This window comes from Gymnoscopelus microlampas, assembly GCF_963454915.1.
Source record: "Gymnoscopelus microlampas genome assembly, chromosome: 1".
In the NCBI taxonomy this organism is placed as follows: Eukaryota; Metazoa; Chordata; class Actinopteri; order Myctophiformes; family Myctophidae; genus Gymnoscopelus; species Gymnoscopelus microlampas.
Genome location: NC_139962.1, coordinates 24,601,105 through 24,621,812, shown reverse-complemented (window position 1 = coordinate 24,621,812; position 20,708 = coordinate 24,601,105). Strand labels below are relative to the sequence as shown.

Sequence of the window (20,708 nt, the reverse complement as noted above, 5' to 3'; positions counted from 1 at the left end):
GGATGGCCTTGTGAATAAGGTGTGGTTTGACTGCCAACTGCAACTAGGGCAGCCCAAAAACCCACCTCAATCACAACCAGAAAAGACCTAAACAGAGTTAAATATACAATCTTGGTGTTCAACGAGCATAAACCCTACAAAACAATCACAAAGAGCCACAAGAGAAGAATAAAGAGAGCAGCATGTGTGAGTATCCTGGTGATCCTCTCTGCCCCGTTTCATCTTTAGAGAAGTATCTCTCCCATTGGCCCACCCATGCACCAGCCTTCCATCTTCTTCACAAATAGAGAAAGGCTAACTGTCAACTTGGTGATATTTGGTAAGCAATGTTAATGTGTATTCTTTATCGTAAGATTACTGACTCTGACTGTTACTATATCATGTCTACTGTAACATACTGTAATGTAAGCGTTTGAATGTTGTCATCAGTGTTGGGCAATATTACTTAGGAGAGTAATATGTTACTTATTACTTATTACTCCTTTGAAAAGTAATAATATTATATTACTTATTACTTGGAATCAAGAGTAATATAGTAAGTACTACTTTATATTACTTTCCCCGCGCCCCATCCCGAAAAGACGTGTACAGTTTTTAGCCTTTTAGAACTGAATCCAATTTAATGGAACAATAGAAAAAAGTCAACAGTCTTTATCCTTTTAAGTATTTTGCTGCTGCAAATTCCATATTTGGAATTGGAACAATAATTATCCTTACAGGAACAACATCAATCTGAACTGCACACACTGGCTGCAGCCTCTCAAAAACTGAAACAATAAAGTAAACTTTTTGAACATTTCTTAACCTTTTCAACATATCTTACACTAGTCAATATTAATTAGCCAAAGTGCAAGGGGGGGAGGAGAGAGGAGAGGAGATATAGAGCAGTGGTTCTCAAACTTTTTCATGTCAAGGACCCCCAAATTGACACTTATTAGCCCGCCGACCCCCATTTCAAAAGATATGGCAGGGACCCCAATAAGAGAAGATTTTTTACAGCTCTAGCAGTGATTCTCAACCATTTTAATTTCAAGGACCCCCAGTTTGACATGCATTAGGGCTACAGACCGCAATTTATATTGTAAAATCTATGTCAATTTAACTCTGAGAGTGTACAAATGGAAATGTGTACACTCTCAGAGTTACAGACCCATAAGGGTCCATTTGGTGCCTAATCTATCATTTAGCTGGGGACCCCCTGGAACTCCCTCAAGGACCCCTGGGGGTCCCTGGACCCCACTTTGAGAACCAATGATATAGAGGAGAGAAGAGGAGAGGAGACGAACACTGTTTCCTCTCCTCATCAGCAGTTCGTTTCCCCGACCACCAGACAAGTGACGCAGGGGGACTTCTGAAAGGGCCATGCCGAAAATAGGTTGCTTTATTCGGATACAATGCGTGTCACTGCCTGCCCCTGCAGGTTCTCTGAATTTTTATTTTTAAATAGGCTGTCATGATTAATTGACCATATATATGAAGTTAAACAACAAAATTATATCCGAACAATATCTTATAAGTAAATTACGTGCCTAAAAATAGAAGTTTGAGAGCTTTTGAAGTTAAAAAACGGCACAAAAATACGCAAAAAGGACGCGGCGGTCGCATACGGGTCATGCACTATGTCATAACGCAGGTGCGCAGGCTGCGTGCTAAAAAGAACTGATCTGAGGCTAAAAAGCATCTCTGTTGACGTAGGTTGATAGCTTGTAGATCTACTCTATTTTTGCATGATGCGACAACTTGCCTCTACGAGAGACGGAGAGAGTACATATTAAATGAATGAATGAGCAAAAATAAATTACGCTCGTCATCAACGAGTAACAAGGCCTTTTTTTGTCGGAGTAATATGGTATAATATTACTCTTTTGGCAGAATAATACCTTATTTTACTTGTTACTGGGAGAAGTAATAATATTACAGTCATATATTATTATTAATTTGTTACTGCCCAACACTGGTTGTCATGGATGTTTATGAAGGACTGTGCTACACAAAACATGCAGTCAGTTTCATTTTCATCACCGTTCATTATAATATTAGCATTCCCCACTCATTTCTTGTCCCAAAATGAATTTACATCCTCCCCTATCCTATATTTATTGGCCCTGGGACGACAGGAGGTCCTTAAGCTCGAGCGCTGCTTTCGCCTCATCAATCGCCGAACTGGTATTGATCCCCCCACAGGGGTTTCTATTTACAGTCTGTTAGTCAGCAGGGAGAACATACGTGTGTGTGCGTGTGCTATGTCTTCCAGAAACTTTACTCAGCAACCATTGATCAGCAATTTCCCAGGATTCTGCATTTGTGGACCTAATCTACATTTCTCAGATACCCTGTGTTCTTCAAACATACTACGTGCCCGATGGTAAACTCACACAGACGTTGTGAAAAGTCATTAAGTCACTGTACCGATAGTGATAGCGTACTGATAGTGATAGGATGTGTGCCGTGCAACTAGCATATGGCCTGTTTACCAGTGAGACACAGACTTCGCTCTCCAGGACAGGAAGATAGATAGAGAGATACAGAGAGAGAGAGAGAGAGAGAGAGAGAGAGAGAGAGAGAGAGAGAGAGAGAGAGAGAGAGCGAGAGCGAGAGCGAGAGCGAGAGAGTAGTGGCTGGAGACAATTGGCAGACAGCCAGGGGATCTCACAGGGTGTGGTGTCTCTACATCCCAGGAAAAAACACAACATCACAGGGACTTTGCACTGCAGTGAAGAGCACAGCTCTGGTTTAGTTTAAAGAAAGCACAGCGGGAACCGACAAAGGAGATGAGATAGAAAAGGACAGTAAGGGGGGGGGGGGGTCATGGAGGTAACAGCCACATGTCTGCCTGACCACAGGTCAGCACACACTGGGTGTCTGGTCAAAGGGAGAGAGGAAAACACTAGAGGTCTTCCCATGTCTCCCCCACCACCCCTCTGCCCATACGGGCCTGCTGGCTGGGTGGGGGGTTGGGCTGGAGGATGGAGTGGCGTGGGAAGGGTTAAGTCCAAGCAGGCCCATCTGCTTCCTTGTCTGTTCTGTTGGCTGGCTCCTGGCCCAGTTCTTACCCAGTCTGCAGCCCGACACAAAGCATGGACAACTGACATGTACTGTGTACACACACGCACACACACACACACACACACACACACTCAAATGTCCAAATCGAAAGGGGCTATGATGTTTTTATCAAAGTGAAAAGGTTTCCATATGGCCAACAAAAAAGGTATTCAGGTATTGTGCAGAATCCCTGTCCAAATACAGATCACAGATGCCCATCTTTGATCCAGATGTGAACCTTTTGTTCAAATAGGGACAATAATGTGAGTATGCCTATACTTCTCCAAAATATCTTTATTGATATGTAACAGGAAATGATCGTAACACTGACCAAAAGAGAGCGACTACAAACTAAAAGCAAGGCAGCCTCTGCTCCAATACGGGTCTAGTCCTTTATTCAATCCATACACTTGGAAATAGAAACTAACAAGGCAATCTGAGAAGGCTAGGCTGTAAGCCACGGAGCTGAGCTTATGCATGGAAAAAAAAGGAAAGAAAGAATAAAGGGGAGAGAGGAAGAAAAACATACAACAGCTACCTAAAGTTAAGCAGCCATACAAGCCTGGACTCATCCACACAGTGTGCAGCCGGACAGCTGCAGACAATCAAAGTCAGGAACAGGGGGAACGACACATGCATCTGCACACACCCTCATAAAGAGCATGTTGTTGTGGTCTCATGAAGGCACACCTGGTTAGAGGAGAAACAAACGTGCTGAACCCTCGCTGCTGTTCAATTCTATAAAATGTTATTATAGTGCCAAATAAATCACAACAAGTTGTCTCAAGACACTTTACATATATAGCAGAGACCCGACATTGTCCCACCCTAGCAATTTTTGCGACAGTCACAGTGGCAACAAAAAACTCCCCCTTAACTGGAAGAAACGTCAGATGTACCCAGGCTCTAGGCTGGGCGGCCATCTGCCTCGACCTGTTCTGCCTTTGTATTATGAATTACACAATGTATCCCCATTAACCCGCTCCAACATACAAACCCTGGACTGCACATGACACTGCCAGAGTAAATATAACCCCCTTAACCCAGAACCAACAATGGCATGCGATGAAAGGGAAGACCTACGTCTGATGCAGGCTAGCTGCTAATGGTGCTGCACACTAAACCGGTACTGAACAAGATGGGGTCTACTAACAGTGTGGCCTAGGAGCCACGCCATAAAAAGTACCTTGTAGTGTAGTGGTGTTTTGAAAATGGTACTATATATATATCACAATAGAAAATAACAACGAGCACTCTCAGTCTGTATATGGTGCAGTTTGCGGGTGCACTGCTCACAAAGATTCACAGTAAATAAAGTAATAGCCAGCACTCCAAAGTCCTTCTGGTACTTTTAATTCATATGCAGCACGGACAACAGCATACACGGAGTTCGCTGTCTCCCGTGGGTGCATGAGCTCCCGAGCACCCACAGAATTGGCACCATGACCTCAACGGCTTTCCCGTTTCAACTTTTTCATTCAGCCAAGCTAATCTCTATTCATGTTTAACTGTGCTCTCAATGAAGTCACGTCCGAACCTTCTTTTATCACCTACGCCACCGTGATGATATCGTTCGACTGGACCGCGATCACAAGTGCGAGTAATTTAATGCATCTTCTCTCGAGAAACAATCCAATATAGAGGCCACTGGATAAAACTCCAACTACTGATTTGAAAACATATCATGATACTATCTCTGTCTGCTAAATGACTGTAATGTAATGTAATGTAATGTAATGTACTACCGTCCGAAATGAAACACTGCAGTGTTTGCAATGGCACCTGTATGAGTGACTTTTGTGAGTCAGAGTGACAAATAAATCCTCTCGAATCTCCGATTGGCAAACATAGCAATCGTTCCGCTGCTTATTTTAATGCAAGAGAACGTAAGCATACGTTTATTGTTAATTACAGCTGGTCTTCCGTGTTAACAAATAATTTGATCCTACCAGGTACATAGCGTAATCCACTTTCAATTTAAAACTCCATTGTCTTCCATTATTCCTGTGATTCCATCTTTTGGAAACCTTCCACCTTCCATAACTTCACAGTGGTAAATCTGTGCTACTTTAAGTCATAAATTAATGAGGGGGAACGGAGCACAACATACTTAATTGCACACTGTTGTTGCATGCCGTAAATAGCAAATCTACAAGCTCACAACGCGTCCTATTCGTGATGCGTTGAGCTTGTAGATCTGCTATTTACTGCGCACGACACCAGCACACAACTAAGACAAGTATAGCTGAGGCTAACACGTGGGGGTGTCAAGTTACATTCAGCTCGTCGTGGCGCAGCACTCTGCACTGCAGCTGATCTTTATGATAGATCACTGGGAAGGATGGATGCTTTGTAATTTGGAGATCATTTTGACTAGCAAGTATATGCTGCGTTTTGACGACTTCGGTCATGTCATTCATTCACACCGTGGCCATCGCTACACATACCCCCCACTGCCCTTATTTTTTTTTGCATATCTGCACTGATCTCATAAATAGATCCTCACGACGGAAATCCGTTGCCACGACGGAGAACTTTAATCCATGTATCCTTGGCCTACTGGCAGCGTGCACAAGAAATTGTGCTGATCTGTGTTGTGGTTTAAGAGATCAGCCGCAGATAGACTGCAGGGGGGGGGCGAACTTATGGACAAAATCTGTGGCACAAACCCTGTTCTAGACCAGTCGTTCTCAAAGTGGGGTTCAGGGACACCAAGGGGTCCTTGAGGGGGTTCCAGGGGGTCCCCAGCATGATGATTGATAGTTAAGAACCAAGTGGACCACCAATAGGTCTGTAACTCTGCCAGTGTACAAATGGAACCAAATGGACATGGTCCCATTTGTATACCGACAGAGTTATGGGGGTCCATGGTCTAATGAATACCAAACTGGGGATCCTTGAAACGAAAAGGTTTGAGATCCACTGTTCTAGACGGCTCGCCCGCTTAGGCGCCAAGCGGTAAAAAGCAAATGACTGTGTTATCTGGTTAATGTCAACGTCACTGCATCACAGCAGTGATGTTGTGCTAATGACGTACCAGGAAACAAGCATGACTGAGTTACATGTGACACAGCATTGGTACAGAGCGGAGCATTGTCCAGAGAATTGTGTTTTGAGATATGCGAGATGGCAGCAGTGCCAACAAGACCCAAACTTGTTGAAAGAGAGGGGCCACAAAGTGAAATATGGCAATGCTTTGGATTAAAAGTGAATGAAAAAGGCGAGCCAGTAAATACAGCGACATCGCTGTGCATGCGATGTTATAAGCCCCTTTCCCACTTGCACTGGAAGCCATAAATCAACTGGCAATGTTCCATATTGGCGTAATGTGGGAGCAGGAGGCATTTCGTAAAATGCAATTCCATAAATTGCCCCACTCTCTCTCTACAATAGCCTAAGTAAGTTTCACTTTCTCGTAACCACTGTCACTGTGTCCCTATGTCTGTATGTCATCATTATAGGTGACATTTTCAACAGATCTACAAGTTCAAAGCACATTGCCATGCGCACGCAACATGTTGTGACTGTGAGCTTGTAGATTTGCTATTTTTTGGGTGAACAACAGTGTTGTAAAATAGGGCATAGGGTTAATGACTTTCACTTTGGTTATAAAAATTGCACTGACATCAATGCAATGTATAGTAGGTGAACTATAACTACATTATTTAAGCAACGCAAGGCAGTGGCCAGTTTACTGTAACATCAGGCTTGTCTTGGACATAGTGAACTATATAATCTTACAATACAAGTAAGAACTACTTACACTAACAATGTAAGAGATTTGCTGAAATATATATATTTTTACATGTATAGATCATCAACTACAATGCAACTTAGTTTAATCTGGTCTGATTTTACACAAGTTGCCAATGCAGGGAGCAATCAGAAGACGCGCACATTTTTCCAATGACAGTGACATGTGCACTGCCACTGACAGATTTCGTGCCAATAATGGCATTCAAGTCAGCTATGCTGCAATACTAGCTATTCCATATGATGTTGTAAAAGTCTGTGATTTCACTGAAAGCATTTGAAACAAAGCACAATAATGGCATTTGGGAGTATTTCCCCCGTTTTTAGGAAAAAGTAATTGAGAATCAACATTCATGACTTGGTGTTGGTGTTGAAACAAAAACGTGTTATTGTGACAATAATAGCTGCTAGTAAACATATTTGACCAAACAACAGCAATGTAGCAGCATGGCCCGCACGCTCAAACCTCAAATTCTGATTCTCGCATTGAAGTATCAGGGTGGACACCACCACTGTGTGTGTGTGTGTGTGTGTGTGTGTGTGTGTGTGTGTGTGTGTGTGTGTGTGTGCGCGCGCACACGTGCGCTCATGAGTATGTGTGTGTGATGGGCAGACTTACAGTGTGTCAGAGAACAAGGTCAGCCCATCCCAGGAGAGGTGTTGGCTTACTAACAGAGCACAGCTACTTGAAACCAAGGTCACTGCTCTGTGGCTACAAGAGGGACAGGAGACTGGGGCCAGACAGGGAGGGCTGTGCCACCGGGCTCTATGCTCGTGTGTGCATGTTCCCATGCACGCATGTGTATGCATACATGTAACATCCAAGTGGATGCGTGTGCGTGTGGATGCATGTGTCCGTGCACTGAGATGGATGGAATTCAGATTACTGGAAGGGAGAAAAAAAAGGCAACAACACATCTACTCCCCGTTCAGTGCTGAGTTTCCTGAAATCAGATGCCAGTCTGACATAAACAAATCAGAAAAAGGAGCCATTATCGCTGCCATTATGGCTGGAAACTGGAGAGTAGGGATCTTAGCTGCTCTCTACTTCTATGCTCATTCAACCTTTAATAGCCCGCTGCATGGCTTTGACTGGTTTCGTAAAAAAAAAAGGCCCCATCTACCAGTGGAGCCCTCTGATAGAGCTAGAGATTACAGCAGAGAGGCCTATAGAAACGCAACACCACCAATTCAACCCAAAGCCCTGGGCAGATGGTAAGGTTTAGCAATTCAAACTAGCTCTACTGCCCATCCAGACAGGCCTTGCCCCCCCCCCGGTCTGATTATGTGTGTTCCTTCCAATGATCTAAAGGATTTTTTGATCCCACTACCTATATATAATGGGTAGGGAGATGGAACTAGAGTGTCTCTCTCAGCACAGTCATGGAGGACGCAGAGTTTTTTTGCAAATCTTCAACCTCAAAAACTTCCAGCAAAAGGCTGGTGTGGTTCTGGCTAAGCATACTGTGTACTTACATTCTGATGCAATACAGGGAATTTAAAGCTGCATTGTGTGATACACAATGATTAACAAGGGAAGTTACTATAACAAGCCGTTTCAAAACAACCCTCCCCATCCTCAGGCTCTGTTGCCAACTTGCCAACAGAACAGAGTATGGTACCCATAGCGAGACAAACTCAGCAACTACTGGCAGGCTTGTTCAGTTTTATTATTATGTCAAATGAAGACTGAAGTAGTAAGTAGTTTAAATGTTTCCTAGCAATTCAATTGGTTATTGCGTTGCACGGATACAGATCTTTGTAATTAGTAATGGTCATTGAAATGAAATGCAGTTAGAAGCCATCTTGCACTGCGCAATCCACCAGTTGAAAACAAGGGTATGGGAGGGTGTGAGCCCATTTTAAAGCATGAGGGAGATGCCAAGGTGCTAAAACAAATCTGGTAGGAGCTTGGGGAGGGGAGCCGAAAGTCAAAAGGCCCTGACACACCAAACTGGCTACAGGCTAGGTCAGGAGATCAGATTGGGAGACGTTGGGTCTTAAAAGGTGTTAAAAGTTGCTCCTGCACATGGCACTTTTCTGCAACTGGGTGAGAGGAAATGAATCTACCATACTTGGGTTGTTGAACCCACCCCCTTTTACGTGTTTGTCTGCGACATTGACATCAAACATGACATTCGTTCTCTCGGTGTGTGCTGTGCCAGCTACACTAGGGCAAATCCAAGTGACAATTCACGTTTGAATCAGATCATACCCGTTTATAGTATAGGCACAAAATGATCGCCACAGGAGCTTTATCAGCCATTACAAATAATAAAGAATGTCTGTCACGATCTGAACAATGGTGATGTCATTTTGCCAGAAGTGAGAGCGAGACTCGCTCTCTGCCTTACTCTCTCTCGCTCTCTCTCTCTGTGTGAGCTGTCCAAATCGGGTGATAGGGTGATTTCCGGCCATTTACGCTAATTGACAGCGGCTTGATGTGTCAGGGCCTTCAGGAAAAGTTTCGAATTTCGGGTGGATTTTGATAACATTGTTCTTGTCTAAGTGAAACCTTCATAAAGGACATTTATTTTCATGCCTTGTGGCTATTTCAAATCAATACAATGCAGCTTCAAATGTCCTAGGTTGACAGGTGCGTGAGAGAGTACCTACTTGCTTGTGTGACACTGGTGGGATCTGAGTACCAGCCAGTCTAACATGAATGAAACTTGTTATTTTGTACTCGCATTCAAAATTCATAGGGGCTGCAGTGAGTGGGTTGACGGTGTTGGGTGGACAAACAAACCAGAAAAGTGGTGGAGGGAGGTCTAGTTCAATGTTATCTTATCCTCCGCCATGCTGGACGAGAGCCTAGCAACTCTAAAATTAGCCTCTACATCTAAACACAGACTTTGGTGTAACGGCCACTCTCTGATGGGAACTTGGCTTGTACACAACACACAAATAGACCGAACCAGGACTGTATGCAAACACAGACGCACACCGACGAGAGGACACGCAGGTCTGACCGCCCCCATCAAGAGTTACAATACGCGTGTGCATGATAGCAATAGCATGATGCTAGGGCGAGAGTACGATGGAGAGCAGAGCCTGGAAAACAAACACCAACTTCCCACAGAAAATAAAACATGGAAGGAAAGTCATACACTGTGCTCGTCTTCCTCCAAACATCTATGTATTATTCTGAATTTCACCATGCAGTGAAACCACTGCCATCCCTCAGCAGTAACCCTAAAACCCCAGAAAGAGAGTCAGAAAGAACTCTCTGTCTTTTGAGTCTCACACACAAAAGTGATACTCCGAGCGAGCGAGAGAGAGAGAGAGACCGAGAGAGAGAGACCGAGAGACTCAACAACAGTATAAAACTGTTCAGTGTAGAAGCTCCTACCATCCGTGCTCGACTATTTATCCTTTTCAATCTCACGCCCACATGCTGCTGCGTCTCCAGCTCAGAAGGCTAACTGGTCTGAACCACCGTCACATGGGATGCTGGCCTCCCACTCCTTGCCTGCTAACTGTGGCCCGCTGCCAGGTGGGAAACTGCTTGTGGCCAAAATCATACTGCAGTGCACAACAGCTCAAGAACGTGGAAGAATTAGGGAACAAGCAACCAATCAAACCCTGATGAAAGTCAATGCCATGCACAGTAATTCCCTACATGAACTCCAACCTCCCTCTCTGATCTTGCAGCGTGAGTGGACAGAGAGCCTAGGTCAGGCTGACCCGGCAGCACAACAAAGCGCCGGCCCTATCTCTCTCTCTCTCTCTCTCTCTCTGGGTCCGTGCAGCCCCGCTTGCAGACTTCACATTCCTCTGCTGAAGATGTGAGCGGCCTGCCATCCTGCTTGCTAATGGCGACTTACTCTGCTTCACAGAGCCGTGCCTGTTCTCCGCAAACAGACTCCTTCTATCTGCCATTAGTATGTGGCCTGCCTGAGGGAGGAGGGGGGGTTGGGGGTGAGGAGAGGGGAGGAAGAAGTGAAGGTTGGGAGAACAAAGCCCCTATAGTTGTCTCCAGCCGGGCCGGGCCGGGCCAGCAGGGGAGAGTTATGTAATATGACTGGCAGGGCCCACTAGCCTGTTCACAGAGCTACCACACACTAATCCCCACTGAGAAACAGGGCCCCGCTTCAGAGTGGGACAGGGGAGGGACGGACACTTGGACAGAAAGATATACTATAATATACATACGTAGAGAGACAGAGAAATGTGAATGAGCGAGAGGGAGAGAGGACACATGAACAACATAATGGTAGGAAAGAACAATCACAGGCATTTCATCTGTATCTCATCCGACACACACACACACACACACTAACACACCTCTGCTAGGTCATAACACTAGGAATGACATGGCCGATGGCCATGACTGGAGGGTCCTGAGCAGCAATGGGTTTATGAACCGGCTATGGGTTTCTGGTGTCATGAATTAAGTGTTCATACTACTCTTAGTAGTCATTAAAGAGATGGATTTTCTGCTTCTTGCCACCCTGTGGAATTTGATCAACTTATACATTGTCTGCAACGCAGCTCCACTCAATCTTCAGAGGACACAATACACTAGAGATCTGAACGTAACCGAGTCGATTCAGCAGGACAGACCTCCAGTAGCCAGACTTCGTAGAGATAAAAAATGAAACTTAATAGACATACAATGAAAGAGGTGTCAGACTGTGATTAAGGAAACAGCCGTTAAGCCATAACCCACTGCCTTCTCTGAACATGGTTAATGTTCAGTCCTTGAAAAAGAAATTGACAAATTGCAAGTAAATGCTTGACAACTTTGGTATTACAGAGACTGTTGCGTCATGGCAATCATGGGGTTGTGGCTTACCGAGTGGGACCTGGGCAACAGCTTCGGTATTCCATTACATAAAGCTGAGGTGACAGGTAAACTCAGGGTGACATACAGCGTGTGTGTGTGTATGTGTGTGTGTGTATGTGTATGTGTATGTGTATGTGTATGTGTATGTGTATGTGTATGTATATATATATATATATATATATATATATATATATATATATATATATATATATATATATATATATGGTGTGTGTGTGCCTATTATATATACACTGTAGATATTTTTACTGTATAATCTCTTGTCATGGTTTGGTAATCTGGCCTTTATAAACATAACAGCCTAAACCAACCTGACAGGTAAAACTCAACTCAGCGTATCATCTCTATTACACCAAGCAGCTACAGAGTGTGGTGGCCAGATCTATTCTATAGGACTGTTCTCAACCTTACAGTGAATTCAATTGTATTTGTTTCACTCTGGCTGGCAGCTTATAGAGCCCTGAGATGCTGAATTTAGCAGTAAAAAAATGTTTTTTTTACCTTTTTCACCGTTTCACTGTTGAACAAGATGATCTCTCTAACAGGCACCCTATCTTTGTGTAACGATTATGCATGTATTTCTTCGTATGCCTTTTGTTGGGTGTGTATATGTGTGATTAGTTCTATGTTTGTCAATATGTTTGGTGTTTTATATACTTTATTACTTTTATATTTATATTTGGAGAGCAACATTTCTTTACTTGGGTACTAATATAGAAAGAGGGAGATGCAGGTGACATGAGAATGGGAGCAAGAGCTGCAGCAAGGCGTTTCATGAGATGCAGAGGGAGTGGCACCCAAGAGAGCCACACAGACAGAGAGAGAGACAGTCACAGAGAGATAGAAGTAGAGGTAGAGAAAGGCAGAGAGAGAGAGAGACAGACACACTCACACACACAGAGAGAAAGAGATAGAGTCAGGCACTTTCAGTCTGTCTCTGCTCACCACGGGCAAGGTGGAGGGATTTGGAGCGGTTAAAAATAAAGTCTGATTCTGATTTACTGAGATGCTTGCCTGGAAACCATGTGACTTACATCACATGAGTAGAGAGGAGGAGAGAGAGAGAGCGAGAGAGAGAGAAAGGGGGGGTGGCATAAACACTACACACATTACACCCCCGGTGGCATACTAAGCTTTGTGATCAGTTTCCTTGGTTTCCACTGACAGTAAGCAGATATAGGCGGCTCAGAGTGGTAAACAGCAGCAGCAGCTCCCATTGGTTCACTGCCTCTGGCTCACAACGTGTAGGGGGGAGGGAGAGAGACACAGGGAGGAAAAGAGAAGGGAAGGAGAGAGGGAAAGATAGAAGGAGAGCGAGCGAGAGAGAAATTCAGAGAGCAAGGCTAGCTTCCTGTGCATGGCGGAGTGCGTTTGAGCCAGTGATGCAGATGTTTGGGAACACGGTTACATGATGGAAAAATTGCCTGCGTCACGGTGCAGTTCTCTGTCCCTGTCTCTGATCCAGCCTCAGAGAGATGAGGATTTGAGTGTGCTTCAGCCCGACAACAGGCAAAGTGAAATATAAAGGCAAAGTCGAGGCCTAACTTTGTATGTGCTTGTGTGAGAGAAGGAGGTGTGGGGTGGTCGCTGCTGCTGGTCACCCGCTGGTTCTGTACAACAGAGACGGTGACCCACTTTCTTCAGTCTCACTAATACACACACCACCATACCATACACACACAAATGCACGCACACACAAACAGAAAGCCTTTGACAAAAGGACAGGAAGGCAGAGCCTAGGTATGCACTAAGCTCTGCTCTTAATACATGCATTCCAGTGTAGAGAGCTCAATGCTGTAGCTCTTTGAGCTTGCCTGTTGGTACAAGCAGTGCCCACACACACACACACACACCCATGTATGTCTGGATGAAGAGCGTGGCTGGCCTGTCGTACTATGTATCCACAAACAGTTTCCATCTTACTGTCTACATCAGTCAAAAACACTTAACAGCCAACTATGAAAAACTATCCACTATGTGTTTTTTTGTTGTTGTTTTTAATCAAAATGGTCTCCATAACAGTAGCTATGGCAAAGGCCTTGAGAGCATTGTTTGACAGTCAGGTGGAGTCATTTTCAGGAAGACGAGGAGAACCAACATACCGATTCCATGGCTGTGGGAGGATGTCAGGGGACTGAATTCCCGCTTGGAGAAAAAAAAAAAAAAAAGACTGCTTCCACTGCCGAAGAGTCCACAGAATCCTGAAAAACAAGAAGAAACCAGAACCAGGGATTAATTACGTGCACGGTGCTAGTAGTTTCACATTCCTTATGACGGATGGGGGGCAGAGGAGGAGGAATGGGAGAGGGTCATGTTTCGCTCCCAGGATCACTTCTCTCTGGCAGGGCTGGAGGCCTCCAGTCCAGGGAGCCATGTGGAGGGCTGCGCACATTGGGCCTGAACCCCAACACACCACAAGCCTTTCAGTCCCCAGAAAGAGCCCCTCATCCTAATAAAGGGACTATACGCTGCAGATTCAGCCCCCTCCCCATGTGTCACAAACTTACGCCTAATATATACAGATTTTCAACTGAAAAGCATGGTGAAAATGTGGTGTTTTCTTCTAGAGACAGTCGTACGACGACGTATACATTAGCCCTTGGCCTGCAGCCGGGCCTCCTCTTCAGTCATGTACCACAGGGAGGTTCACTGTCCTGTCCACAACCTTTTGTTCTGGCTCCATGTGTCCTGCCTCTGTTCCAGCGTCTCACCCAGTCTCTGTGGGCGGCAGCAGTGCCCCAGCTCTATACGCCCCTGCATCTAACCCAAACTAACCCAAACCCAGCTGTCCCCCAAACTCTCTCCCATCTCTGGCCCCATGGTCCAGAAACACAGCCAAAGCCCAACCCAGTGTCCCTGAGCCATGCCCAGTCCTGCTCAAGTTCCTATCCCCTGTTCCAGTTGCCCTGCCCCCAGTCCCATCCCTTCTCTCAGTCAGGACAGGGGTTTATCTGGATTTGGGAGGCAGTCAGGGGGGCTTTGCAGGGGCCCAGTGTGGGGCTCTGAGGGGTGACATTCCTACATGGCTGTGTGACTGTCACCCAGGCCTGAACTCGCATTTCTTCCATGACACTGGTATAAAGTTAACAGTGAGAGACGCAGGGACCAGGGGCGACCAAAGGGCAATACCACCATGCACAAACCAGTGGCTAGAAGCAACACCGTTTACTTGCTCAGAAATATCTACAAATACAAATGTCAACGAACTCTCCAAAAAGGTAGTAAAGGATGCAGAGTAGAAGACAGACCACGTAGGATGGCAGATAGGTCCAGCTCTAGTGAATCAGGACTCACTAGAGCCATGTTTCCACTGGAAGACCAGTATATTGCCAGATATAAGATAAATTGCAGGTAAGAGTCATTCCCACATTACTGTCATGTGACTGTTCCCACGAGAGATAATATTACGGGTAAAGTAACTAACAATATTATAATAAATATCCATCTGCAGGCTAGCAGACCAGCTAATTTATCTTTAATCTCCGTTGGTCTCTCTCTCTCTTCCTCTTTCTCTGCACCACAGTGTACCGAGTAGAATCCCGTTACTTGAATACCTCTCATCGTAGTTGGACACTCCATCTCCATGCATGCAAAACATATACAGTATCTTTTCAGCTAACCTCTTACAGTTACGCCAACATTGCTGTTTTTATCAAGCTTTCATTGAACACATTTGCCTCGGTTGCAGGAAGCCTCGCTGTGTGATTGGCTCGCTGTCACACACGCTCTGCTCTCTCGCCCTAGTACACACACACACACACGGAATATACCGGCATTCAAAATCAGCGCACGATCCCACAGGACACCAAAATTAAACATACCAGTACATTGCAGCCATTTCAAGCGAGTGAGAATGGGGTTTAGGATAGCAAAACCAGGAGTGATGAGGAGGATGAGGGTGGAAGTACAGTGTTTCATACACATAGGTATACCTAGGTATATGAACAGCTGCCCAGGTATATTAACGGTCACTCATATTTGGAGACCCATTTTAAAAATGCATTTCTATAGAATATGTATATTTTTTATAAATCCTGTGGAAACTATGCCATCGATGGTCAATTAACCGTGGCTTTCCACCTATCGTCCTCCGATTAATTCACAGTATTGAACAGACATACACAGCAGCCAGTAGACCACCACACAGTGTTGTTTCTGCTCATCCAGGGTTCAACGATAAGGTGTTTTCCTTTGCCCTGCAGGACAAGTATTTCTTTAATCTCCTTGCCACGTCTAAACTTCTACTTGTCCAACCGTTGCCGTCGGTGCAGCAGGTAGATTTCTTTCACAATAAAATATACTTAACAAATCCATTGCCTGTTGATTGTGTGTAAAACACTACAGATTTCAGAACCTGAGTTTCTTAAAAAAAACTATCTATAATCTATATTAAATCAATCATAAATAATTGTAGATGAGAAATTGAGAATTGGTTCCAAGTTCCAACTATTAACTTAATTATAGCATGAACAGGTAAAAGCAATATGGCAGAAACTGAACCTATCAAATCAATCATAGTCATTTCAGATCAGACATGCTCAGTGAGGGCTCCAGACTAACTTTTCCACTGGTAGCACTGGTGCTGTAAAATCACTTTAAGACTGAGACTCAGCATCACCTGCAAATGACATCATAAAATCCTCACTCAGCAGAGCACACATGTCGCTGTCGTGGCTAAACCTGTTGGTAATCAATGATCGTAATCTTCAAACAAGAAGTTTGAGTCCCTAACTGCCAAAGCAATCATTCATGCAGTATCACTGGGGTTTAGTTAAAACATGTTTCGCCACAAATAGTACAATAGAGTCATTTAACACGTAGACCTGGCTAAACAGTTTGGTATATCTGTCTGCAATTATTTTCATGAACAACATTTTGGAGTTCAGTCCTTTGAACGATCTCACTGCTAAACTTGTCCGCACACCGACCAGATCTTGATTTGCATAATTTACAAATTAAAATGCGATTCATATCATCGAGGTCAATGGTTCTCAAAGTGTGGTCTGGGATCCCACAGGGGTCCTTGAGAGGTTCCAGGGAGGCCCCAGCAAAAATAAGGAATGGTTTAATTTCAGTACTATTTCAACAGCTACAAGTCCAACGAGAGAATGTATAAGAAGGACTATTCAGATCATAGGTTTCACTCTCTCCACCTACAGTATAGAGTTGTAGAATTCTGTGGTAAGTCTAATCTGATAACAAAGATCTGCTCCTTATTGCAGTCCCTGGCACAAAATCTTTTCAAATGGCCCACAGGTTAAGAACCACTGCTACTACCCGAAGGGACAGTCCCCAAATTGGGTAGTTGATAGTGTAGATCCCGTAATCTGGAGGGACAGTAAAATAAAATGGCTAGTTGGTTGGCAAACAACCACTGACCTGGTATATGTCTGTGTAACATAAAGCTAACATAAAAATATTTGGAAAAGATGAAATGCATCAACCTGATAGGTCTTGGTGTAGGTATGAAATTGAGTATTTAGCTTATAGCCTATATCTAAGCTTGAATTAGTTATTGATTGTAGATTGACTAGTGATACTCCCCCACCGCAAATAAGGTCCCAACTAGGGCTGCAGCTATCGATTATGTTTGTAGCGATTATTCTAACGATGAATTCTTTGGTTACCGGTAATCGAATAATCAAGAATGTTATACATCAACAAATCGATTAACCACTTAAGCGTCATTGTATACATTGTTGTATAACAGTGTTGTGCAATCTCTTTGAAAATAGCCGATCTACAATGCTGATTTATTTTTGTAGAAATCGGTGTTGATTTCGTCGACTAAAACTATGACGAAAAATGTTCGTCGACTACCTTTTTTCACTGACGAAAACTAAATAAAGACGAAATAAAAACTGAGCTACTATGACTAAAACTAAGACTAAATATGTTGACAATTTCGTCAACAAATAAAAGCCACAATGATGCTCTTGCATGAAACATCACAAAGACAGTCATAGTGGCTATCATAATGGCCAACGGTTGATTTATAGCATCCAAAGGAGATGTATTTTTTTGCATTTAACGGGTGTTTTGCTAATTCAGCTTGGTTACTTACTTACTAGACTAAAATGGACTAGTGGAGAAGAGATCCAGTAGAACTAAAAGACAAGTAATTTTATGTTTGGTTGCGTTCAGGTGTTGCGCTCTGAAAATAGCCAATCTACAAGCTCACAACGCTTCGCAACGCGTTGTGAGCTTGTAGATCAGCTATTTTCAGCATGCAACCAAGTGTAAAATCAGCCATTACGACGCCATCAAGGCACCCCCAAAATACATTTTAGTTGACTAAATCAACTGTAGATTTAGTCGACGAAAATCTTATGATATTTAGGCGACTAAAACTAGACTAAACATTAAAACATTTCAGATGACTAAAATGTGACTAAAACTAAATGGAATTTGATTCAAAAGACTATGACTAAAACTGAATCAATTGGCTGTCAAAATCAACACTGGTAGAAATGTTTCGACATTTAATGACATGCCTAAAAAGGGATTGATTATTCACCATTCGATAATTTTATAAAACTATTGATTATTATTTTATAATCGATTAAATCCGTTTGCGCCTAGTCTCAACTAGTGAGAAACACTGTAGTTGTGTGTTCGTGTGTCTCTATCAGCACCACGCAGGGTTTTCCCAGCGGCAAGTGCAGGACTGGAGGATTGGTATAATCCTGTCAGGAGGCAGAACGGCACTACCCACCTAATGGAGAGTTAGCATACAGCTAAGACAATCCCCTACTGATGATGACCACACAGATAAGGTTGCCATAGGGCTGGGCAATTAACTGCAAATATATCGAAACTGACAATTAGAAGTACATAATCATCTTGCTTATGTAGGTTAACTGAATAATCAGAAGCAGAATCGACATGAAAAACTTTTAATATATTTTTCAACGTCTGATTAACCACTTAACCCTGTATTATACTTTGTTGTTGTATGCAACGCGTTGTGAGTTTGTAGATCGGCTATTTTCGTTATCTAAAAAAAAGCAGTTCATTCATTGTAATCAGGGTAAAAGTTTGAAATAATCGTGATATTGATATCACGTATATTACGATATCATGTATCACGTAATCATGATATTGATATCACGTATTTTCTGTAAACAAAAAATACTCAGGGCAGATATGACAAAGTATATATGCTGTACATTACTGAAATATCAAAATAAATAATGTAGTATGGTCAAATGCCAAAATGGGCTAGCCGATCTACAGGTTCACAATGTGGCGCATCATGACATGGAACAACAGGATGAGACTGAGTGTTTAAAAGAGAGTGTGCAACATGTAAATTTCATCCAGCTGTTTTCATATATGAATGGAAATTATCCTAACGATTATGCAAAATAATCTACATTCGCTCAAATAATTGCGATCAGTCGATTATGTAATAATTCTGACAGGCCTACACACACAGAAACAGCAAGCAGTGACATCACATCAAACCTAGGGAGCTAATGTCTGCTCAGTGTCTCACATTAACTTGGTGAAAAACAATGCCATCATCCATTCTTATAGCATGCTAACAAAACTTGGGAGCATCCATGTACAGGGATGTTACACCCACTCGCAGCACAGAAGAAACACGCCTATAGATGATATTGCCAACTTAACTGCTTAATCAGCCTGCTAGTTTCAATCATTTTCAATGTAGGTAGCTTTCAAATTATGTATTATTAGGCTAGTTTCATAGCACTAGCATTTCAATCAGCAGCACAAAGGTTTTAACTCTAGCATAATGTGTGTAATGCTAATGCTAGTCTGTTCTGCCAGCAGCGTTTAGCTGCAAGCGTGAGCAGCTCATAAAGCATTGCGAGGAACAGGGGGAGGTTTATTACAGAAGTGCCTCATCTAGATTTGACAGGATTTAACTGAAAGCTGTGTCCAAATATTTTGAATGTCTAAACTTGAAATACTAGCTAAAGTTATACGTCAGAGCCAGACCAAGCAACAACAGCATCCTAGCTTGCTATGTCGAATGCAAATAAGCCATTTCACATCACATAACCTTAAACATCATTGATGGATGATGGTCATTGGTCAAACCTAATCAAATCTGTGTATATCACATCACAACACACTAGTTACTAGTGAGTTGTTTATACCAGGTAGCAGAACTCCAGGGAAAGGCCTTTAGAAGTAATTCAGCATGAAAAACTGAGGACAGACAGGAGAATTAGAAATCTGACTGAAAAATATCAAATATATTGGATAACCATAACCCATTATAAACACACTGTACAAATAGACTTGTAGCCAATAACATTAAAACCTCTATAATATTGAAGTGTTCGGCCATTTCAATTTTGTTGTGGCTTCAATATCTCAAACAAAATGTCATAGCCCGAATGCCATCCATTCCTACGGAGGGATTAGATAAAAGGATTTTTCTGCTTTATTTTATTGTAAAAAAGGAAAAAAATACATGTAGAAAGGCTCGAAAAGCTTCTTGCTTTAATGCCTCAGGCTGCAGGGTCACAAAATGTTTATTCCACAGGCAATGTGTAAGCTTCTAAAGACACTGTCACTGGGCATGCGTAGCAAACAGTAAAAACACAATCACACAATGTTCAGTGATAAATCTCCTTTTAGGGCTTACATTTAAAATAAAAGTGATGCATGTTTGCTCTTTGCTGCACAAGCCTGAGTATATCACAATTCATTCATAGATATATACATAGAGATATATATATATATATATATATATATACATAGAGATATATATATATATATACATACATATATATATATATATATATATATATATATATAGTGAAATCAAACCCACAGGACTGAATGCGAATGGCGACGTCCTTGCAGAGGACCAAAACATAATTCACTCTCAAATAGCCTGCGAGCACTATTGTCTTATTAGGAAGTGAGTTGAATGTTTAAGTAGTAATTAAACCACTATCCACCCATGGATGTTTCTAATTCAGTTACCTTTCCGAGAGTTAACGGTGGGACCAGTCAAACAGGGCTCTGGTGACGATGTTGGTTTCCCAAATTCAATATGTTTACATGACTGGAGACAGGCACACTGGGGGGCATTGACAGGCTCCTTAGTAACGGCTGCTTCCTA

The 20,708-nt window shown here is 43.0% G+C and overlaps 1 protein-coding gene across 2 annotated transcripts in view; it reads right to left on the bottom strand.

Annotated features, from left to right (window-relative positions):
• The window catches only part of ankrd11 (ankyrin repeat domain 11), a 138,052-nt gene that overhangs the window by 80,364 nt on the left and 36,980 nt on the right, over positions 1–20,708 (bottom strand). For both annotated transcript variants that reach the window (XM_084057069.1, XM_084057071.1), the window contains exon 2: positions 13,708–13,806. The gene's annotated coding sequence lies outside the window, so the exon portion shown is untranslated. The remainder of the gene's footprint in view (positions 1–13,707; positions 13,807–20,708) is intronic.